We start from the raw sequence: 8,281 nt of genomic DNA on the forward strand, positions 1-8,281 counted from the left end.
GAGCAGGAGGTCGGTGTATGTATGGCCCGGGTGGAGCAGGAGGTGACCTTCAGAAAGCAGGAGTGGCTACGAGAAAAGAAGGAGAGGAAGCAATTTTTTTTCTTCATATCTGTGGCATCTGATTGAAAAAGCTCAAATCTATTTCCACAGAAAATATCAAACCTGTATTTTTCTTCTTCCAAATTTTCGATGCTATTGTTTCAGTAGAAGTTTCTTTTAGAAACAAAAGGCTTCTTTCAATTTACTTAAAAAGAATGAAAACTTTCCGAGGCTCCTTTTCTATTAAGGACTGTATGAACAAAAAAGCTTTGCATTTTTAACAATAATAGTTTCAAAATTGTGCTGTAGCACAAACATATTCTTCACAAAGATCCTTCTATAATTTAAAACATTTTCTGCTGAAGTAATTTCAACCGGTTTATACTATCAGTAATCTTCATAGAGTTTACATTAATCCACAAACATTGTATAGTGTGATGAAGCTGATGAGAATCAACAAAGGATAGAGAATCACAGCCCAGATAAAGAAACCCACTGTTTAATGCCAGCTGCTCAGGAAATGTCAAAAGTAAAGTGAGTTTCAGGTCAAGGGCACTGGGAACACTCTGTTAGCAAACCCTAAGACAGGCAGCTCTTGTTATTAGTATGAACAGGGATATGGTGAGTCCTTTTTAATCTATCCCTGGGCCTCCTTCAAGCTTCCCAGACACGAATCCGTCCCATTTGGGCTCACCTCAGAGAGACTGCTGGGAGTTTTTCAAAACATAACCTCTTGGTCTTTCTAATGTTCTGCATCAGGTTTGCTAAAGGCCGGGATTTCAATAAAAAATCCTGCTCCTTGGAGGCATGAGGGCTCAGTGCCAAGCCTTGGAAGCACAGAAAATAGTGGGCAAATGCTCTTTTATTTTTTAGCTTTCCATGACAGCAAAGATCTTTCTTCACCACTTGTTTTTCTGTCATGGCATTTAATAGTACTTCTGTCAAACCCTTTTCCATCTTGCACACCTTTGCCTTTGAACACTTTGGTTCACTATTCTGGAGCATTTTGGTGGTGGGTTGTGTTTATCACCAGTTAAGGGAGTTGTAGCTGTTGCTACAACACTAAGTTGGCAAGTGAGACTTCTGAAGAAATAGGAGTAGAATTTGAGTGGGTTAATAAGTTGATGAACCTTTCTGTAGGGAGCCCTTTCATGGAGAATGGGGCACTATTTCATGTGGCTAGGAAGCAGAGAATCTGGTCTGGGAGAAGTAACATGGTATGTGCTGATACTGCTTGACCAAATGTTCCCAGCAAGGTGCTGCAAAGTTAGAAGAGTCTTGGCATCCACTCTGGAATGAGCAGCAAAGCAGTTTGAGCATGTAAGTTTAGAGCTATAAGAGGCACTTTCCGTACCTGTGTTTCCTGTAGATGTCCTGTAGATGTGCATCAGGTCTGCTGTGAACTACAAGGAATTTTGCAATGATCGTTCAGAATTTTGCAGATTAACAGCATGGCTGCACTCTTTCCTTGCTGATGTTTTTTTCCATCTCTTTGAATTTTCAGTGATCCTCTAAATGCATATTTAGTCCTTGAATGCTATGTGTTGTACCAGCGAAAAAGTACTAATGTAACACTATGCAATATACTCACATGCAGTGCGATATGGTTTATACATTTTTATGATACTGCACTAGGAAACAAACTTCTTTAGTACAAAGTCTGTTAGCTCAGCCAGGGTATTGGTCAAACTGAGGAGACTTACTGATTGAAACTTTCTAATAATTTACAAGCATGTTGTCACAGTTTTATTGCTTGACTAGTGGATATTGGGAGCTATAGACTGGGAAGAGATTGCTGAGAGACTCAGACCCTGCTGGTGCCATGGAGATTTTTGCTTCTTAGAGCAAGGCAATGTTTCAGATTTGGTCCCATTTTGCAGAGTAATCATTCTTCAAAATGAAAAAAGAACAGCCAACATGATGCTATGTGTTAGGTGTTTGGGGTAGAGACATCTACAGCAGATCTAGTGAGCCCAGACACTGGAGATAAACAGTCCCTTCTTGCATGTAGTTCATTGGATCTATTTAATTCTGTCTTCTGTATGTTGAGACAGACCTGTGTCCTGGACTTTTGTGTTAGGATCACAAGGTCCAAAACCATATGCTGTCATGACGAGTTGTGGTGATCCAGGCTCATCAGAAAACTCACTTTGTGTGTCCTTCAAAGTAGCTCTGCATGATGTTAAAATCACAGAATCATAGAATGGTTGGGATTGGAAGGGACCTCTGGAGATCATCTAGTCCAACACACCTGCTAAAGCAGGTTCACCAGAGCAAATTGTATGAGAATGTGTCCAGGTGGGTTTGAATGTCTCCAGAGAAGGAGACTGCACAACCTCTCTGGGCAGCCTGTTCCAGTGCCCTGGCACCCTCAAAGTAAAGAAGTTTCTCCTCATATTCTGATGAAGCAACCTATGCTTCAGCCTGTGTCTATTGCATCTCACCCATATTGGTCTTTGCTGTCTGCTGCACAATCCTTTTACACACTCAACTTGTTTCTGAGCCTGGAAAGAGCCTTTTCTGAAAGTGCCAAGAGAAGTTACTCCAAAGCAACTGGTTGCTGACGTTCCTAACCCACATACAGTAGCTTTAGGTAGGATCCCTGCAAGTGTAGACACAGAAACTGCTTTAAAAGCAGGTCAGTAGCTGCTTTAGCTTTCCAAGACCCCTGGCAGCTGACCTGGGAAGCTGCAGCCAGCCGGCAGTGAAATGTCTAATACATCTCCAGAAACCCCTGTGTATTTGCAGTGATTACCATAGTGACACAGCACACTGTTTTGTCAATGTTCTCTGAATAAATAGTGCAGGTCAAAATGTTGTCATTTATCCAAAACTGAGATAAAACAATGACATAAAAGGAATAATGGGATTTTGGATGCGGATCCCATATGCCATAATGCTACTGGATTACAAATAGCTAGGAAGAGAAGGTACCATGATGGGTAGGATCTTCCTAGAGAAAGTGCCACGATACCAGAATCATGGATGTTTCATAAGGAGTAAGTGCTCACGTTGCAGAAACATTGATACGGTAGCTGTCTGTGTGAATAAAAGTAGCATAGATAATTAGTGTGTAATAGTTAACATTACTCAGCTTATTTATAAGCAAAAGCTCCAATTTCCCTTCAGCAAACCCTGCATCATGCAGTGGGCTCCTACTTTGTGTATTGTCTGAGCTTTTCAAGAAAGTCTTGAACTCACAGCTGTTAGAAAAATTGGCATGTTTGAGTCATGCCTGTGTTAGCTTTGAATGTATAGGAATTTTGTTAACAATGGTATCAAAACTTATATTGTGATCAATGGAAACAACCTTGAGCCTTTGTTTCTAAAGAGCAATTTGCTCTGAGGTAAGAAAGCACCACAAGATCATCTAGTTTGATCTCCTGTATTAGACAGTCTAATCAGTTTATTGCAATTCACGTGTATTTCCAGGATGATGATTTTAGTTAAAGCATTTATGTCTTCAGGGGTAACAGTTGTGTGCTACAGGCATAGAACAGGATGAACAAGCTATAGTGCCAAGTATGTGTGAGGCCCAGCATGATGGATAGTTTATTAAATGGGACATGCCTAACTGATCACAACTAGTCAAAGTAATACCTTCCCCTGTCTTTTAACTCATTTCTGTCCAATTTAACCTGAGAAATTATTTCCAATCTTAAATCTGCCGATCAATATGATTCTGTGGATGTAAGCCAGAAATACAAATGTATTATCTAGGAACATTTGTCTCTATCTGTTCAGAACCACAGAAACATAGAATCACAGAATGTCAGGGATTGGAAGGGACCTCAAAAGATCATCCAGTCCAATCCCCCTGCCGGAGCAGGAGCACTCAGATGAGGTTACACAGGAAGGTGTCCAGGCGGGTTTTGAATGTCTGCAGAGAAGAAGAATCCACAACCTCCCTGGGCAGCCTGGTCCAGTGTCTGTCACCCTCCCTGTTAAGAAATTTCTTCTCATATTTAAGTGGAACCTCCTATGTCCCAGTTTGTACCCATTGCCCCTTGTCCTATCATTGGTTGTCACTGAGAAGATCCTGGCTCCATCCTTGTGACACTCACCCTTTACATATTTATAAATGTTAATGAGGTCACCCCTCAGTCTCCTCCAAGCTAAAGAGCCCCAGCTCCCTCAGCCTTTCCTCACACGGGAGGTGCTCCACTCTCTTCCTCATCTTCATGGCTCTGCGCTGGACCCTCTCCAGCAGTTCTCTGTCCTTCTGAAACTGAGGAGCCCAGAACTGGACACAATATTCCAGATGTGGTCTCACCAGGGAAGAGTAGAGGGGCAGGAGAACCTCTCTCGACCTACTGACCACCCCCCTTCTAATCCACCCCAGGTACCATTGGCCTTCCTGGCCACAAGGGCACAGTGCTGGCTCATGGTCATCCTGCTGTCCACCCCCAGGTCCTTTTCCCCTACACTGCTCTCTAACAGGTCATTCCTCAACTTATACTGGAACCTGGGGTTGTTCCTGCCCAGATGCAGGACTCTACACTTGCCCTTGTTATATTTCACTAAGAAATATAACAAGAACACACTTCTAGTTTATTTGGTGTTTTCCTGTCTGTTATGGCAAATCTGTAATTTTGGAAAAAAAAAAAAAAAGAAAAAAAGAAAAGAAAATAAAGCCTTAAAGAATCAAATAAAGAGAAAATCCCAGTCTTCAAAACCCCAGTCATCTCCATCTAGCTAGTTGTGCATTAGAGGGAATCTTTTCCACCCTGCCTCACTCTGAGGTTGTATTAAACCTCATCTTTTAGGAAGGTATCTAGTATTGTCTTGAAATCTCCAGCAAATAGTGAGACTTCCACTGTCACTGATAATCTTCTAGTGTTTAATTACTCTGTCTGCAAGAAAATTACATCTTGTTTCAAGGTTGAATTTGTCTAACTTCAACTTTCAGCCATTCAGTCTTTTTCAAGCTTTTGTCAACAAGATTGAAAGCTCTTCATTAGGTGTCTTTTCCACCAGTAAATACCTATATAAACTGATAGTGTAATTCTATAACTTAGCTGAAGTTCTACTTCTAAAGTGCACTTCCCAAGTCTTGCTTTCCCCACATCTCCCTGACAGAACTTGCTTGCTTCTGCATGCTGCATGGTCAGACACCATCACTGTCTTCTAGCAAGTGATGAGGAAAGAGGAAGAAATGACCTAAGAAAGAAAGAGGAAAGGTTCAGAAGGAATGGCTAGATGATTGATCACTGTTGGTGTATTTGAAAAGGCATTTTCTCTTGAAAAATAAATCTCTGCTAAACGTTCCCAGCCTACCCCCAAAGAGACTGTCTGATAATTTCTACAATACTAATACCGAATGTTTGCAAAGCAATGCCCTGTCCTGGACTGTTTCTGGCATAAATCAACCAACCTCCAGTGAGGTCAGCTCCTGCCAGTGGATCTGTTGTACTTTGTATCATTTGAAGATGTAGAAAGTGCTTAATAAAGAGGCACGTGCATGTTAAGGGACATTGGCTAAAGCAGTGACAACCTGTAGCATCCTTTATAGTGCTCTGTGTCCTTAATTCTCCTACCTCCAGTAAAAATATAGGCCCCACCAAACCATGGATGGAGAGCAGGGTCACAGTGGAATCACAGGAAACCTGAACCATTTAACTCAGCAAGTCTATCTTAAACATAAATGCACAGTAACAAATTCGCTACCAATCTTCTTTTGAGAAGTCTAGATTCTCACCTTACCCACCCAGTTATTCATATATTTAATTAGCACTTTACTTTTATATTATGAAAACATTAAGATAGACCTGCCAGTCTAGGACATCACCAGATTAGGACAAAAAGGTAATGCAGTCCCCATCCCAGAAAGCTTGTGGGACTGTAATATAAGCTATTTATAGCTAACTAGATCAAAGCATTTAGTGTAGAAGGAACAAGAGATCCAAAATAAGAAGGTGAGTACAGCTCTTCCCTCAAGGAGGAATGATGATCAGAATTCAACATTTGCTGATGATATAGTTTCTGTGTGCACCCTATGGTTCTGCAGCAGTGATTTATTTAAAACATCTTCATTTTTTTTCTCTCAGGATGAAGCAAATGTTTTAAATTACAGCTATAGCATGGAAGAGAGAATTTAACTAAAGCACAAATATGAGTCATGAAAATGTTCGTGCCTTATTTTCAAGGTAATAACTAAACACCTGCTAAATTACATTTTAAAAAATTACCCAGTATTTCACAGTGGGTTTTATCCTTCAGTTTGTTATTTTTTCTCTGAAGCCCCACTCTCAATCCTTGATCTGCGTGGGAAGATTGCCTCATCTGTGCTGAGCTCCCAAATCTCAGCAGAACCCCGCTGGTCTGATTACAGGACAAAGACTGAGGTTTGTGCAACAGGGACAGCACTTCTTGGGGCATTTAGGCAGAGTCCTGGGATAGCACTGGGTGCACCAATACGACATGAGAGAAGAGACCGTTACTCAGAAAAAAACCCACACTTTTTCAGGAAAGCTTGTGCAACAGAAATAAGAAATTAAGTGTGACTTATCGGTGCTGATTCTGTCTAACCTTTACTTTCTCACATGTTGCTGTTTTCTTCTGTTAGCAACTTTAGTGTAGTAAAAGTGCCTTGCTGAGGGGCAGAATATGCTGTACATGGGATTTATCTGCCCTGAGATGTGGAGTGTACATTGAGCCTCTTGGGAACATGGTTGAGGGCTCATGCTCATTTGTCTGTTTTGCTTTTTGTTTTCTTTAGTTGTTTTTCATTCTGGCACTGAGTGGGCAGACAAGACTCTTGAACAATCTCTAATTGCATAGTGTCACAGTTGACAAGGTTACAAAGGAGTAAATATGTAGTTGGTATTAGGCAGGATATTTTTAACAATACTCACTCTACATCTAATAGAGTGCATCTGTGTCCTCTGTGGGCACTCTGCCTTAGATAATATAAAAAGAGAGCAATGAGGAAGAGAGCAGCATAATAATATCTGCATAGTCTTCAGTGGAATCAGTTTCTGCAAATATACACTTGACATTTGAACTCTTTCATACCAGTGCTGCTCCTATTGATGCCAGAGACATCTTTGCCCTTGGATTGGAATAGGATTGAATTCTGACTGTTGAATCTCTTATGACAAGAGAGGTGGAAGTTTTCTAGCATGATCTGATTTCCATAGTCAAAGAGAAGAGTTTTATTAGTCCATTGTGTCGGTAATTCTTGACCCAGGGTCATGACTGTGTCTCAGGGAGGCACAACAACTCTGCCTTCTGTTTGGCTCACAAGGAGAGAACAACAATCTGATAGATTTTTCTGTTGTAACATGAGTCACACTGTGGAACAGAGTAAAATACTTTCATCAGCCTGCCTCTGCTGGGTTGTTACCTGCTGTGTTTCCACTCCTGCAAGCCAAATTTTGGCATCTCAGTGATACAGAACAGCCTGCTCTGGACAGTACCACATGTCTAGAGTCATGAAATCATATTGTATTTATACAACTGAGAGCTGAGGGAAAGAACCTTTTAAAGAGTCAAGGGCCAATTTTATTTTATGATGGCAATGCGAAAAGATTTGTTTAAAAGGCTGTTGCATACTGATGCTTGATGTTCTTGGCTGAAGCCGTTACTAGACACACTCTTGGTCATCTTTATTAATTATTTGTACTCCAACAGCATCTATGAATTCATGTGTCTTGTCAAACCATGTCGAGTGATGTTACTTGAAAGTCCATTACTTCCAGCATCAGGGCAGATGTGGGAACAAGAAGACTGATTTCCATGAAACAGTGTAGGTTCACCTCAGCTATTCCTCTACTTGTGCAACCTGAAGATGTGACTGAGGCTCTTGGGAACATCCCCCCACCTCTCAGCTTCAATATTCAAGGTATTGCAAGCATCTTCAGCAATTACATACCCCTCCCTGGACATGACAATGAAATGGCAGGACTCCCCTGTGTATGGGGGTATTATTCCCTGGCCTATAGTGCAGCAGTGAAAAGCACTCTTAAAAATACCTTTAGGAAAATAAGACAAAACTGATAAAAGGTGAAAGTATGCTCAGTTTGTCAGACCCTGGACAGAAGCATAGATATGCACTATTTTCTGGAGTCACTTGCTGAATTCCTGAAGAAATGATTAATTTTTTTTTGTTTGTTTTCCTTGTCTTGCTCTGTCTCTTTCTTCCTCAAATCCTGATGGCTTTTAGCATCTGACAATAGCACCACCTATGCAATAGAGCAGAAATGATCAAGAAATAAGGGGAGTGGTTAGGAACAGCTTGCTA

This window comes from Columba livia, chromosome 2 (genome assembly GCF_036013475.1).
Source record: "Columba livia isolate bColLiv1 breed racing homer chromosome 2, bColLiv1.pat.W.v2, whole genome shotgun sequence".
In the NCBI taxonomy this organism is placed as follows: domain Eukaryota; kingdom Metazoa; phylum Chordata; class Aves; order Columbiformes; family Columbidae; genus Columba; species Columba livia.